The sequence below is a fragment of the Eucyclogobius newberryi genome, unplaced genomic scaffold (assembly GCF_026437365.1).
Source record: "Eucyclogobius newberryi isolate DKJ021-1_F unplaced genomic scaffold, fEucNew1.0.hap1 SCAF_128, whole genome shotgun sequence".
Taxonomy (NCBI): domain Eukaryota; kingdom Metazoa; phylum Chordata; class Actinopteri; order Gobiiformes; family Gobiidae; genus Eucyclogobius; species Eucyclogobius newberryi.
In genome coordinates, this window is record NW_027315755.1 from 212,501 (window position 1) to 227,500 (window position 15,000).

Sequence of the window (15,000 nt, forward strand, 5' to 3'; positions counted from 1 at the left end):
TCATTTACTTTTTTCAGTTCTTTTGTTTGTTCCCCTCCCAGTAAACTTACTGGGAGGTGGATTTTTTGTTTTTTGTGAGCATGGCTCAAAGGACGGACAACACGGCATCGGACACTGGAATGGACACGACAAAGGCAAGACAAAGTTTGAAAGAATCTGTAAATAATAGAAAGAACGAAGAAAGAAGAATGAAATTTATGAAAGAACTCACTGTGGTGTTGGAGTTGACGGAGGGAGCACAAATCACGCCACTAGCTTTTTTGAAATCGACTCAGGAGGTGTGCGGCTCCATAGTAGCGTGCAGACTCATCTCGAAGGACAAATATGAAGTAACCGTCAGTACCACTAAAGCGAAGGAGCGGCTCCTGGACGGGTACTGCATTGGAGGAGTCAGGGTTCACGCCCGTGACATCTCGGTGGATGAGCTGGTCGTGTCCTTCATGGGGCTGCCGGCTTATATCGAGGACGAGGAGATCCTGGCCAAGCTCTACGCCTGGGGGGTCTCTGCGGTCTCCGAGGTGAGGAGGAGAATGTGGCCGGGGACGAACGTGGCGGACGGCACCAGGTTTGTACGGGTAAGGTTCACGGACACGGTGCAGTCCTTACCGTATTCTGTCAGGTTTGACACCGCGGGGGGCCCCGAGTACTTCAGGGTAATACACGACAGGCAGGTGCGGGTGTGTAGGGGGTGTCTCCAGCCTGGCCATATTCTGAGGGAGTGCCCTGACTTTCTGTGCCGCAACTGCGGGAGCCAGGGGCATTACGCGCGCGAGTGCGTCGCGCAGCGGGCCCCGAAGTGCAGAGAGTGCCGCATGTTCCGCCACTTATGTCCGTGTGGTGCGGGTGACAGAGAGGAGGACAGAGAGGAGGACAGAGGGGAGGACAGAGGGGAGGACAGGGAGGACGCCATTGGAGGAGAGAGCAGTGACGTGGCCCAGAACGTGCCCGCAACTGCTCTCTCCGAAGTAGAGGAGTTTTTGGAGGAGGAGGCTGTGGAGGAGTCAGGGGAGCCAGAGGTGTCTGGCTCCTCTTGCTCCTCTGACTCCTCAGACGAGGAGGCGTCCGTCGCACTGGAGATGGTGCTCGGCTCAGCGCTGGCGTCTGGGAAGGTGGGAGCAGGACAAACTGCTCCTCCTGACCAGAGGGAGGGGACTCGTGAGGGTCCAACTCCTAAGCCCGTGGAGGAAGAGGCTGAACCCGGGAGGAGGATGGGTGCGGGACAGGCCCCGCATCTTACCTCCAAAGGGGGGGACATCACCACAGGGCTGGGTGATGATCCCAAGCTCCAGTCGGACGGTGGTAAGAGGGGACAGGTGGAGAAGAAGGATAAGAAAGGGGCAAGACGCAGGAAGCAGGTGGCAGGAGACGGAGAGGGCGCTGCTGCTGAGAGCGGCTCTGCCTCCTCCGTTCCAACCACTTCAAAAGCGCCAGCAGAAAGCTCCATCAACCCACCATCCTCCACACGCAGCTCTGCCCCACGAGGTGAGCTCGAGACTGTTTTTAATGATGACTTCATGGATTTCTCCACCCGTGAAGTCAGAAAAAGAGTGTGGCAGTCGGATGCGACGGGCGCCAAAAAGAAGTCTAAATAAAAGATGGGTTACATCCTCCAAGGTCTCCTCTTAATGGCGTTCTCCTTGTCCTCTTGGAACGCAGGCGGCCTGCGGAGCCCAGTGCGGATGCAGAGCGCGTTACACTTTTCCAAGTGGGACGTGCTCTGCATCCAAGAAACGCACTGGGATGTCAGCCACGCGCAACAAGTGCGGAGCATGGGAGTAGGCTCTGTATTTTGGGCCCTGGGCACGGCGTGCTCGCGCGGTGTGGCCACGGTGGTGAGGCCTGGTGTCTTAGGCCAACCCACCCTGGTACACGCCGACCCAGAGGGCTCCTTCCTGGTCCTGGACTTCACGGACACAGTGAAGTTCAGACTAATTAACATCTACGCCCCGAACGATGATGGTCTGAGGAGGCAATTCTTCAAAAAAATATTTCGCTTTGCGAACGACAATACAATCATAATCGGTGACTTTAATACAACACTTTGCAAGACAGACATCGGCATTAACAACTCTTTTAAAAACAGCACTGCCAGGACAGCCCTGTTGGAAGAAGCCGCCAGCAGGAACCTGACGGAGGTGTGGCGGTTCGTCCACCCCTTCCTGAAGGATTTCTCCAGGCGGCAGGTCGTCCAGGGCGTCCTGAAGCAGTCCCGCATTGACCTCTGTTTTGCCTCCTCAGACCTGGCACAGAGAGTCAGTGGTGCTTCCTACAAGTGGTCAGGCTTGAGTGATCACTCCACTTTAGATATTTATTTTGGGTTAGTTTCATCACCGAGGAATGGAGGACTGTGGGTCCTAAACAGCTCCATCCTCGGTGATGAAACTTTTTGTAGGAAAATGGACTTTTTGTTTGATGTATTTGACATGGAGCTGGAGCTGATCGACAGCGTGGTCGATTGGTGGCCGACGGCAAAAACACGCATTAAAAAGCTCTGTGTCAATTACAGCAAACACAAGGCGTGGCTGTCGACCAGGAGGGAGACCGCTCTCCGCCAGCGCCTGCAGGTCCTGGACCAGGGCGCAGCTTCCACCACTGGCCCTGTGGATCCAGAGTACCTGGTGGTGCGCGCTGAGCTGGAGCAGCTGGAGGTAAGTAGGTGTCAGGGTGCAATTTTGAGGGCAAAAGCCAGACACACAGTCGAAGGAGAACGCTCGACAGCGTTCTTCTTCGGCTGTGAGAAGGTTACACAGGGAAAGATGCACATAGATAAGTTGATAGATAAGACAGGTAAGATTGTTTCCGAGGTAAGTGAGGTTTTAGAGACAGCGCAGGATTTCTATAGTAGGCTTTTTAGTTCAGACGGAGTGGCAGAGCAGGCTTTAGACCAGGCTGTAGGTGCTCTGGAGCGCACACTGAGCAGGGAGGATAGGGAGCTGTGCGACGCGCCTCTGTCTCTCATGGAGATAGAGGCTGCAGTCAAGAGTTTAAATACAGGGAAAAGCCCCGGAGAGGACGGACTAACCTGTGAGTTTTTCAAGCGTTTCGCTTCCAGGTTAGCTCCGATCCTACTCCTATTATATCAGGATTTTGAGAGTGAGAGTAGAGTTGGCGATGGTTTTGCGATGAGTGTCGTCACTCTGCTTTTTAAGAAGGGCGACAGGAGCAGCCTCGCCAACTACAGGCCCATTAGCCTTTTGAACGTAGACTATAAAATTTTAGCAAAGGTATTAGCAGGTAGGTTAAAGCGTGTGATTGGATCCGTCATACACCCCTCGCAGGCCTACAGCGTCCCCGGGAGGGACATCTCAGACACAGTTTTGTCTCTGAGATATCTCCTTCGGCAGATGCACGCGACCGGTGGTATTCACGTTAGTGTAGACTTTAACAAGGCGTTCGACAGAGTTGAGCATTCGTTCCTCTGGACTGTATTAGGTAAGTTAGGTTTCGGCGAACGGTTTGTTAATTGGCTACAGCTCATCTATTCCTTTGCGGTCAGTAAGGTCAAAGTCAACGGGTTTCTAACTGACTCTTTCCCCTTAAAAAGATCAGTCAGGCAGGGCTGTCCCCTCTCGTCGCTCCTCTACAGCATCGCCGCTGAGCCTTTGGCGGCCATGTTGAGGGCGGACGCGGCGGTGAGGGGACTGACCACGCCTGCGGGTAGGGAAGTCAAAATTTTTCAGTACGCAGATGACACGAATCTGATCCTCCGAGACGTGGAGAGCCTGAACGCCTCTCTCCACGTGCTCAATGTTTACGGCCTCGCTTCAGGGGCCAAAATCAATTTCGATAAAACCACGGTTAAATTTTGCGGCAGCGTCACGCCTGTTCCTCTCCCTGTCCAGCTCCGGGAGGCGGGGGACTCCTACAAGGTCCTCGGCGTCCCCCTGGGCAGAGACGAGGAGGCGTGTCGTACTGCACTTTGGTCGCCTTTGTGCGAGAAAATTACAGCGCGCTTGAATTTTTGGAGACGTCGTAATCTGACATTAAAAGGTAAAGTCTTAGTTGTAAATTCTTTGTGCATGTCCATGTTGAACCATGCACTCTCCGTGTACGGCCTGCCGGGGGTCTATGCTAACAAATTAAGGTTAGTGATAAACCACTTTTTGTGGAATCGTGAGAGGGGCTTTATTGCACATAAGGTTATGATAGGTGAGTACGATCAGGGAGGTTTAAAGTTAGCAGATTTAGAGTTAAGGAAGAAGGCCTTCAGGCTGAAAACAATTCGGAAATTTCTAGACGTTGAGGTAGATGCTCCATGGAAGGATTATATAGGTGAGTTTGTTAATAGTCTAGGTAAGTTTGGTGTTTATAATTTGTGTTTGTTGCCCCCTGTTTCGGTCCTGGAGGGCCTCCCCCCCTTCGAGAGGGAACTCTTGGAGGCGTGGAGGACTTTCAGGCCCCTGACTGTGGCGGTTCCAGACAGCGGTGAGGGTCTCGCGCACATGCCCCTCCGTCATAACCCTGACTTGCTCTCCGCTCCCCCCGGGAAGCGCGAGTGCATGATCAGTGGGGCGATGGAGGAGGCTGGGCTGGAATATGTAGGTAAGGTATTTGACGTGAAAGGTAATTTTAGTGTAGATTACATAGGGAAGTGTTTTAGGTTAGCAGGTAAAGTGTTTAGGAGAAAGTATATTAGTGGTATGGTAAGTATTTTTAACAGGAATCTGGTCAGGCATTGGGGAAGCACTTTGGGCCAAATGGGGAGCACGACAGGTAAGTTGAATTTTAATGTATTTGTTAGCACGGGGAGGTTTAGGATTTTCACAGACCTACCCACCCGCATCCTGTATCAGTTGTTGTTGCCGGGAGTGCTCGGGCGTCCCGCCTCGGAACACAAATGGTCATTAACATTCCCCGCACGCACCATCGCAACCATCTGGGCCAACATCTTTAATTGGTACACCCCACATAACGTAGGTCATTTTGACTTCAGATTTAGACACAGGATCGTCTTTACATCCGCAGCACTGCACGCATTTCTTCCCGACAGCTACGCTGCGGACTGCCCCGTGTGCCACGGACCCCCCGAGACCCTGGAGCACATGCTGTACACCTGCCCGGCCGTCCGCCCGTTCTGGTCCCGACTGCAGGACCTCCTCGCTCGGAGGCTGTCCTGGAGGCTCCCACCGCCGGCGGCCCTAGGAGGGGACGACCAGGAGCCCTGGCTCCTCCTCTTTGGTCCCGGACAGAGTCGCTCTGGAGCCAACACCCATCTCGCCCGACTAACCCTCTCCATAGCCCGGTACACATTATATCTCAACAGGAACATCCATCTCCGTGACAATAAAACAGCAGCACCCTGGCCCATCTTCAAAGGACTCTTGGCCGCACACCTCCGACACCTCCACATGGCAGCAGAGCACCGGTTCATCACCCACCTCGTCCCCCACAACACCCTGATCCACCTCACACCCTCTGGAAACCTGGACATCCTCTTCTGACCCCGGCATCACCCCCCATCACTGAAGAATGTTTCGAGAATGATTGTGTGTTTGATTTTCTGTAATTTTTTGTCTCGTCTCCCCTTGCCCTTGTGTATCCCATTCCCTTGCCCTTGTGTGTCATGTATGTCTGTACATTCATGTAAATATATGTAAATACTTGTTTTAAGATGTTTTTGATAATAAAAGATAAAAAAAAAAAAAAAAAAAAAAAGACCAGCCCGATCTCGTCTGATCTCGGAAGCCAAGCAGGGTTGGGCCTGGTTAGTACTTGGATGGGAGACCGCCTGGGAATACCAGGTGCTGTGAGCATTTTCACACTTTTTCACCTGTCAAAAAAAAAAAAAAAAAAAAAAAAAAAGTTTTTCATTGAGATATCCCAATTTTGACCGAGCAAGTGGCGTGAAGGTACTCTTCACGAAAAGACAGTGTTTGATGCAAAAAAAGCCGTTTATACGAGTTTTGACCTGGAACATTTCGCTCACGGCCATACCACCCTGGACCAGCACGATCTCGTCTGATCTCGGAAGCCAAGCAGGGTTAGGCCTGGTTAGTACTTGGATGGGCGACCGCCGGGGAATACCAGGTGCTGTGAGCATTTTCACACTTTTTCACCTGTCAAAAAAAAAAAAAAAAAAAAAAAAAGAAGTTTTTCATTGAGATATCCCAATTTTGACCGAGCAAGTGGCGTGAAGGTACTCTTCACGAAAAGACAGTGTTTGATATAAAAAAGGCCGTTTTGACCTGGAACATTTCGCTCACGGCCATACCACCCTGGACCAGCCCGATCTCGTCTGATCTCGGAAGCCAAGCAGGGTTGGGCCTGGTTAGTACTTGGATGGGCGACCGCCTGGGAATACCAGGTGCTGTGAGCATTTTCACACTTTTTCACCTGTCAAAAAAAAAAAAAAAAAAAAAAAAAGAAGTTTTTCATTGAGATATCCCAATTTTGACCGAGCAAGTGGCGTGAAGGTACTCTTCACGAAAAGACAGTGTTTGATATAAAAAAGGCCGTTTTGACCTGGAACATTTCGCTCACGGCCATACCACCCTGGACCAGCCCGATCTCGTCTGATCTCGGAAGCCAAGCAGGGTTGGGCCTGGTTAGTACTTGGATGGGAGACCGCCTGGGAATACCAGGTGCTGTGAGCATTTTCACACTTTTTCACCTGTCAAAAAAAAAAAAAAAAAAAGAAGTTTTTCATTGAGATATCCCAAATTTGACCGAGCAAGTGGCGTGAAGGTACTCTTCACGAAAAGACAGTGTTTGATATAAAAAAGGCCGTTTTGACCTGGAACATTTCGCTCACGGCCATACCACCCTGGACCAGCCCGATCTCGTCTGATCTCGGAAGCCAAGCAGGGTTGGGCCTGGTTAGTACTTGGATGGGAGACCGCCTGGGAATACCAGGTGCTGTGAGCATTTTCACACTTTTTCACCTGTCAAAAAAAAAAAAAAAAAAGAAGTTTTTCATTGAGATATCCCAAATTTGACCGAGCAAGTGGCGTGAAGGTACTCTTCACGAAAAGACAGTGTTTGATATAAAAAAGGCCGTTTTGACCTGGAACATTTCGCTCACGGCCATACCACCCTGGACCAGCCCGATCTCGTCTGATCTCGGAAGCCAAGCAGGGTTGGGCCTGGTTAGTACTTGGATGGGCGACCGCCTGGGAATACCAGGTGCTGTGAGCATTTTCACACTTTTTCACCTGTCAAAAAAAAAAAAAAAAAAAAAAAAAGAAGTTTTTCATTGAGATATCCCAATTTTGACCGAGCAAGTGGCGTGAAGGTACTCTTCACGAAAAGACAGTGTTTGATATAAAAAAGGCCGTTTTGACCTGGAACATTTCGCTCACGGCCATACCACCCTGGACCAGCCCGATCTCGTCTGATCTCGGAAGCCAAGCAGGGTTGGGCCTGGTTAGTACTTGGATGGGAGACCGCCTGGGAATACCAGGTGCTGTGAGCATTTTCACACTTTTTCACCTGTCAAAAAAAAAAAAAAAAAAAAAAAAAAAGTTTTTCATTGAGATATCCCAATTTTGACCGAGCAAGTGGCGTGAAGGTACTCTTCACGAAAAGACAGTGTTTGATGCAAAAAAAGCCGTTTATACGAGTTTTGACCTGGAACATTTCGCTCACGGCCATACCACCCTGGACCAGCACGATCTCGTCTGATCTCGGAAGCCAAGCAGGGTTAGGCCTGGTTAGTACTTGGATGGGAGACCGCCTGGGAATACCAGGTGCTGTGAGCATTTTCACACTTTTTCACCTGTCAAAAAAAAAAAAAAAAAAAAAAAAAAAGTTTTTCATTGAGATATCCCAATTTTGACCGAGCAAGTGGCGTGAAGGTACTCTTCACGAAAAGACAGTGTTTGATGCAAAAAAAGCCGTTTATACGAGTTTTGACCTGGAACATTTCGCTCACGGCCATACCACCCTGGACCAGCACGATCTCGTCTGATCTCGGAAGCCAAGCAGGGTTAGGCCTGGTTAGTACTTGGATGGGCGACCGCCGGGGAATACCAGGTGCTGTGAGCATTTTCACACTTTTTCACCTGTCAAAAAAAAAAAAAAAAAAAAAAAAAGAAGTTTTTCATTGAGATATCCCAATTTTGACCGAGCAAGTGGCGTGAAGGTACTCTTCACGAAAAGACAGTGTTTGATATAAAAAAGGCCGTTTTGACCTGGAACATTTCGCTCACGGCCATACCACCCTGGACCCGCCCCTTTGCAATCAGTGCAGGTGCGTGCAATTTGTGGTGTGCTGCATGGTCTGGAGCTGGAGGTTTGGGAGTTTTTTTGAGTTTTTAATCGTTATTTTGATCATTTTCATTTACTTTTTGCAGTTCTTTTGTTTGTTCCCCTCCCAGTAAACTTACTGGGAGGTGGATTTTTTGTTTTTTTGTGAGCATGGCTCAAAGGACGGACAACACGGCATCGGACACTGGAATGGACACGACAAAGGCAAGGAAAAGTCTGAATGAATCTGTAAATAATAGAAAGAACGAAGAAAGAAGAATGAAATTTATGAAAGAACTCACTGTGGTGTTGGAGTTGACGGAGGGAGCACAAATCACGCCACTTGCATTCTTAAAAGCGACACAGGAGGTGTGCGGCTCCATAGTAGCGTGCAGACTCATCTCGAAGGACAAATATGAAGTAACCGTCAGTACCACTAAAGCGAAGGAGCGGCTCCTGGACGGGTACTGCATTGGAGGAGTCAGGGTTCACGCCCGTGACATCTCGGTGGATGAGCTGGTCGTGTCCTTCATGGGGCTGCCGGCTTATATCGAGGACGAGGAGATCCTGGCCAAGCTCTACGCCTGGGGGGTCTCTGCGGTCTCCGAGGTGAGGAGGAGAATGTGGCCGGGGACGAACGTGGCGGACGGCACCAGGTTTGTACGGGTAAGGTTCACGGACACGGTGCAGTCCTTACCGTATTCTGTCAGGTTTGACACCGCGGGGGGCCCCGAGTACTTCAGGGTAATACACGACAGGCAGGTGCGGGTGTGTAGGGGGTGTCTCCAGCCTGGCCATATTCTGAGGGAGTGCCCTGACTTTCTGTGCCGCAACTGCGGGAGCCAGGGGCATTACGCGCGCGAGTGCGTCGCGCAGCGGGCCCCGAAGTGCAGAGAGTGCCGCATGTTCCGCCACTTATGTCCGTGTGGTGCGGGTGACAGAGAGGAGGACAGAGAGGAGGACAGAGGGGAGGACAGAGGGGAGGACAGGGAGGACGGCATTGGAGGAGAGAGCAGTGACGTGGCCCAGAACGTGCCCGCAACTGCTCTCTCCGAAGTAGAGGAGTTTTTGGAGGAGGAGGCTGTGGAGGAGTCAGGGGAGCCAGAGGTGTCTGGCTCCTCTTGCTCCTCTGACTCCTCAGACGAGGAGGCGTCCGTCGCACTGGAGATGGTGCTCGGCTCAGCGCTGGCGTCTGGGAAGGTGGGAGCAGGACAAACTGCTCCTCCTGACCAGAGGGAGGGGACTCGTGAGGGTCCAACTCCTAAGCCCGTGGAGGAAGAGGCTGAACCCGGGAGGAGGATGGGTGCGGGACAGGCCCCGCATCTTACCTCCAAAGGGGGGGACATCACCACAGGGCTGGGTGATGATCCCAAGCTCCAGTCGGACGGTGGTAAGAGGGGACAGGTGGAGAAGAAGGATAAGAAAGGGGCAAGACGCAGGAAGCAGGTGGCAGGAGACGGAGAGGGCGCTGCTGCTGAGAGCGGCTCTGCCTCCTCCGTTCCAACCACCTCAAAAGCGCCAGCAGAAAGCTCCATCAACCCACCATCCTCCACACGCAGCTCTGCCCCACGAGGTGAGCTCGAGACTGTTTTTAATGATGACTTCATGGATTTCTCCACCCGTGAAGTCAGAAAAAGAGTGTGGCAGTCGGATGCGACGGGCGCCAAAAAGAAGTCTAAATAAAAGATGGGTTACATCCTCCAAGGTCTCCTCTTAATGGCGTTCTCCTTGTCCTCTTGGAACGCAGGCGGCCTGCGGAGCCCAGTGCGGATGCAGAGCGCGTTACACTTTTCCAAGTGGGACGTGCTCTGCATCCAAGAAACGCACTGGGATGTCAGCCACGCGCAACAAGTGCGGAGCATGGGAGTAGGCTCTGTATTTTGGGCCCTGGGCACGGCGTGCTCGCGCGGTGTGGCCACGGTGGTGAGGCCTGGTGTCTTAGGCCAACCCACCCTGGTACACGCCGACCCAGAGGGCTCCTTCCTGGTCCTGGACTTCACGGACACAGTGAAGTTCAGACTAATTAACATCTACGCCCCGAACGATGATGGTCTGAGGAGGCAATTCTTCAAAAAAATATTTCGCTTTGCGAACGACAATACAATCATAATCGGTGACTTTAATACAACACTTTGCAAGACAGACATCGGCATTAACAACTCTTTTAAAAACAGCACTGCCAGGACAGCCCTGTTGGAAGAAGCCGCCAGCAGGAACCTGACGGAGGTGTGGCGGTTCGTCCACCCCTTCCTGAAGGATTTCTCCAGGCGGCAGGTCGTCCAGGGCGTCCTGAAGCAGTCCCGCATTGACCTCTGTTTTGCCTCCTCAGACCTGGCACAGAGAGTCAGTGGTGCTTCCTACAAGTGGTCAGGCTTGAGTGATCACTCCACTTTAGATATTTATTTTGGGTTAGTTTCATCACCGAGGAATGGAGGACTGTGGGTCCTAAACAGCTCCATCCTCGGTGATGAAACTTTTTGTAGGAAAATGGACTTTTTGTTTGATGTATTTGACATGGAGCTGGAGCTGATCGACAGCGTGGTCGATTGGTGGCCGACGGCAAAAACACGCATTAAAAAGCTCTGTGTCAATTACAGCAAACACAAGGCGTGGCTGTCGACCAGGAGGGAGACCGCTCTCCGCCAGCGCCTGCAGGTCCTGGACCAGGGCGCAGCTTCCACCACTGGCCCTGTGGATCCAGAGTACCTGGTGGTGCGCGCTGAGCTGGAGCAGCTGGAGGTAAGTAGGTGTCAGGGTGCAATTTTGAGGGCAAAAGCCAGACACACAGTCGAGGGAGAACGCTCGACAGCGTTCTTCTTCGGCTGTGAGAAGGTTACACAGGGAAAGATGCACATAGATAAGTTGATAGATAAGACAGGTAAGATTGTTTCCGAGGTAAGTGAGGTTTTAGAGACAGCGCAGGATTTCTATAGTAGGCTTTTTAGTTCAGACGGAGTGGCAGAGCAGGCTTTAGACCAGGCTGTAGGTGCTCTGGAGCGCACACTGAGCAGGGAGGATAGGGAGCTGTGCGACGCGCCTCTGTCTCTCATGGAGATAGAGGCTGCAGTCAAGAGTTTAAATACAGGGAAAAGCCCCGGAGAGGACGGACTAACCTGTGAGTTTTTCAAGCGTTTCGCTTCCAGGTTAGCTCCGATCCTACTCCTATTATATCAGGATTTTGAGAGTGAGAGTAGAGTTGGCGATGGTTTTGCGATGAGTGTCGTCACTCTGCTTTTTAAGAAGGGCGACAGGAGCAGCCTCGCCAACTACAGGCCCATTAGCCTTTTGAACGTAGACTATAAAATTTTAGCAAAGGTATTAGCAGGTAGGTTAAAGCGTGTGATTGGATCCGTCATACACCCCTCGCAGGCCTACAGCGTCCCCGGGAGGGACATCTCAGACACAGTTTTGTCTCTGAGATATCTCCTTCGGCAGATGCACGCGACCGGTGGTATTCACGTTAGTGTAGACTTTAACAAGGCGTTCGACAGAGTTGAGCATTCGTTCCTCTGGACTGTATTAGGTAAGTTAGGTTTCGGCGAACGGTTTGTTAATTGGCTACAGCTCATCTATTCCTTTGCGGTCAGTAAGGTCAAAGTCAACGGGTTTCTAACTGACTCTTTCCCCTTAAAAAGATCAGTCAGGCAGGGCTGTCCCCTCTCGTCGCTCCTCTACAGCATCGCCGCTGAGCCTTTGGCGGCCATGTTGAGGGCGGACGCGGCGGTGAGGGGACTGACCACGCCTGCGGGTAGGGAAGTCAAAATTTTTCAGTACGCAGATGACACGAATCTGATCCTCCGAGACGTGGAGAGCCTGAACGCCTCTCTCCACGTGCTCAATGTTTACGGCCTCGCTTCAGGGGCCAAAATCAATTTCGATAAAACCACGGTTAAATTTTGCGGCAGCGTCACGCCTGTTCCTCTCCCTGTCCAGCTCCGGGAGGCCGGGGACTCCTACAAGGTCCTCGGCGTCCCCCTGGGCAGAGACGAGGAGGCGTGTCGTACTGCACTTTGGTCGCCTTTGTGCGAGAAAATTACAGCGCGCTTGAATTTTTGGAGACGTCGTAATCTGACATTAAAAGGTAAAGTCTTAGTTGTAAATTCTTTGTGCATGTCCATGTTGAACCATGCACTCTCCGTGTACGGCCTGCCGGGGGTCTATGCTAACAAATTAAGGTTAGTGATAAACCACTTTTTGTGGAATCGTGAGAGGGGCTTTATTGCACATAAGGTTATGATAGGTGAGTACGATCAGGGAGGTTTAAAGTTAGCAGATTTAGAGTTAAGGAAGAAGGCCTTCAGGCTGAAAACAATTCGGAAATTTCTAGACGTTGAGGTAGATGCTCCATGGAAGGATTATATAGGTGAGTTTGTTAATAGTCTAGGTAAGTTTGGTGTTTATAATTTGTGTTTGTTGCCCCCTGTTTCGGTCCTGGAAGGCCTCCCCCCCTTCGAGAGGGAACTCTTGGAGGCGTGGAGGACTTTCAGGCCCCTGACTGTGGCGGTTCCAGACAGCGGTGAGGGTCTCGCGCACATGCCCCTCCGTCATAACCCTGACTTGCTCTCCGCTCCCCCCGGGAAGCGCGAGTGCATGATCAGTGGGGCGATGGAGGAGGCTGGGCTGGAATATGTAGGTAAGGTATTTGACGTGAAAGGTAATTTTAGTGTAGATTACATAGGGAAGTGTTTTAGGTTAGCAGGTAAAGTGTTTAGGAAAAAGTATATTAGTGGTATGGTAAGTATTTTTAACAGGAATCTGGTCAGGCATTGGGGAAGCACTTTGGGCCAAATGGGGAGCACGACAGGTAAGTTGAATTTTAATGTATTTGTTAGCACGGGGAGGTTTAGGATTTTCACAGACCTACCCACCCGCATCCTGTATCAGTTGTTGTTGCCGGGAGTGCTCGGGCGTCCCGCCTCGGAACACAAATGGTCATTAACATTCCCCGCACGCACTATCGCAACCATCTGGGCCAACATCTTTAATTGGTACACCCCACATAACGTAGGTCATTTTGACTTCAGATTTAGACACAGGATCGTCTTTACATCCGCAGCACTGCACGCATTTCTTCCCGACAGCTACGCTGCGGACTGCCCCGTGTGCCACGGACCCCCCGAGACCCTGGAGCACATGCTGTACACCTGCCCGGCCGTCCGCCCGTTCTGGTCCCGACTGCAGGACCTCCTCGCTCGGAGGCTGTCCTGGAGGCTCCCACCGCCGGCGGCCCTAGGAGGGGACGACCAGGAGCCCTGGCTCCTCCTCTTTGGTCCCGGACAGAGTCGCTCTGGAGCCAACACCCATCTCGCCCGACTAACCCTCTCCATAGCCCGGTACACATTATATCTCAACAGGAACATCCATCTCCGTGACAATAAAACAGCAGCACCCTGGCCCATCTTCAAAGGACTCTTGGCCGCACACCTCCGACACCTCCACATGGCAGCAGAGCACCGGTTCATCACCCACCTCGTCCCCCACAACACCCTGATCCACCTCACACCCTCTGGAAACCTGGACATCCTCTTCTGACCCCGGCATCACCCCCCCCAACCACGGCATCACCCCCCATCACTGAAGAATGTTTGGAGAATGATTGTGTGTTTGATTTTCTGTAATTTTTTGTCTCGTCTCCCCCTGCCCTTGTGTATCCCATTCCCTTGCCCTTGTGTGTCATGTATGTCTGTACATTCATGTAAATATATGTAAATACTTGTTTTAAGATGTTTTTGATAATAAAAGATAAAAAAAAAAAAAAAAAAAGACCAGCCCGATCTCGTCTGATCTCGGAAGCCAAGCAGGGTTGGGCCTGGTTAGTACTTGGATGGGCGACCGCCTGGGAATACCAGGTGCTGTGAGCATTTTCACACTTTTTCACCTGTCAAAAAAAAAAAAAAAAGAAGTTTTTCATTGAGATATCCCAATTTTGACCGAGCAAGTGGCGTGAAGGTACTCTTCACGAAAAGACAGTGTTTGATATAAAAAAGGCCGTTTTGACCTGGAACATTTCGCTCACGGCCATACCACCCTGGACCAGCCCGATCTCGTCTGATCTCGGAAGCCAAGCAGGGTTGGGCCTGGTTAGTACTTGGATGGGAGACCGCCTGGGAATACCAGGTGCTGTGAGCATTTTCACACTTTTTCACCTGTCAAAAAAAAAAAAAAAAAAAGAAGTTTTTCATTGAGATATCCCAAATTTGACCGAGCAAGTGGCGTGAAGGTACTCTTCACGAAAAGACAGTGTTTGATATAAAAAAGGCCGTTTTGACCTGGAACATTTCGCTCACGGCCATACCACCCTGGACCAGCCCGATCTCGTCTGATCTCGGAAGCCAAGCAGGGTTGGGCCTGGTTAGTACTTGGATGGGAGACCGCCTGGGAATACCAGGTGCTGTGAGCATTTTCACACTTTTTCACCTGTCAAAAAAAAAAAAAAAAAAAGAAGTTTTTCATTGAGATATCCCAAATTTGACCGAGCAAGTGGCGTGAAGGTACTCTTCACGAAAAGACAGTGTTTGATATAAAAAAGGCCGTTTTGACCTGGAACATTTCGCTCACGGCCATACCACCCTGGACCAGCCCGATCTCGTCTGATCTCGGAAGCCAAGCAGGGTTGGGCCTGGTTAGTACTTGGATGGGCGACCGCCTGGGAATACCAGGTGCTGTGAGCATTTTCACACTTTTTCACCTGTCAAAAAAAAAAAAAAAAAAAAAAAAAGAAGTTTTTCATTGAGATATCCCAATTTTGACCGAGCAAGTGGCGTGAAGGTACTCTTCACGAAAAGACAGTGTTTGATATAAAAAAGGCCGTTTTGA

General features: G+C 51.1%; 9 non-coding genes and 2 pseudogenes across 9 annotated transcripts; all 11 read left to right on the plus strand.

Annotated features, from left to right (window-relative positions):
* Nucleotides 1–5,920: 5,920 nt before the first annotated feature.
* LOC140357490 (5S ribosomal RNA) lies at nucleotides 5,921–6,039 on the plus strand (annotated as a pseudogene).
* Nucleotides 6,040–6,197: 158 nt separating this feature from the next.
* Nucleotides 6,198–6,316, plus strand: LOC140357321 (5S ribosomal RNA). Its single transcript, XR_011926487.1, has one exon. It is a non-coding gene; the product is annotated as a 5S ribosomal RNA (ribosomal RNA).
* Nucleotides 6,317–6,474: 158 nt separating this feature from the next.
* Nucleotides 6,475–6,593, plus strand: LOC140357259 (5S ribosomal RNA). Its single transcript, XR_011926428.1, has one exon. It is a non-coding gene; the product is annotated as a 5S ribosomal RNA (ribosomal RNA).
* Nucleotides 6,594–6,745: 152 nt separating this feature from the next.
* On the plus strand, nucleotides 6,746–6,864 carry LOC140357260 (5S ribosomal RNA). The gene has a single exon (XR_011926429.1). It is a non-coding gene; the product is annotated as a 5S ribosomal RNA (ribosomal RNA).
* A 151-nt stretch (nucleotides 6,865–7,015) lies between these two features.
* Nucleotides 7,016–7,134, plus strand: LOC140357323 (5S ribosomal RNA). The gene has a single exon (XR_011926488.1). It is a non-coding gene; the product is annotated as a 5S ribosomal RNA (ribosomal RNA).
* A 158-nt stretch (nucleotides 7,135–7,292) lies between these two features.
* On the plus strand, nucleotides 7,293–7,411 carry LOC140357261 (5S ribosomal RNA). The gene has a single exon (XR_011926430.1). It is a non-coding gene; the product is annotated as a 5S ribosomal RNA (ribosomal RNA).
* Nucleotides 7,412–7,578: 167 nt separating this feature from the next.
* LOC140357450 (5S ribosomal RNA) lies at nucleotides 7,579–7,697 on the plus strand. The gene has a single exon (XR_011926609.1). It is a non-coding gene; the product is annotated as a 5S ribosomal RNA (ribosomal RNA).
* Nucleotides 7,698–7,864: 167 nt separating this feature from the next.
* LOC140357491 (5S ribosomal RNA) lies at nucleotides 7,865–7,983 on the plus strand (annotated as a pseudogene).
* Nucleotides 7,984–14,194: 6,211 nt separating this feature from the next.
* Nucleotides 14,195–14,313, plus strand: LOC140357262 (5S ribosomal RNA). The gene has a single exon (XR_011926431.1). It is a non-coding gene; the product is annotated as a 5S ribosomal RNA (ribosomal RNA).
* A 152-nt stretch (nucleotides 14,314–14,465) lies between these two features.
* On the plus strand, nucleotides 14,466–14,584 carry LOC140357263 (5S ribosomal RNA). Its single transcript, XR_011926432.1, has one exon. It is a non-coding gene; the product is annotated as a 5S ribosomal RNA (ribosomal RNA).
* A 152-nt stretch (nucleotides 14,585–14,736) lies between these two features.
* On the plus strand, nucleotides 14,737–14,855 carry LOC140357324 (5S ribosomal RNA). The gene has a single exon (XR_011926489.1). It is a non-coding gene; the product is annotated as a 5S ribosomal RNA (ribosomal RNA).
* The last annotated feature ends 145 nt before the right edge of the window (nucleotides 14,856–15,000 follow it).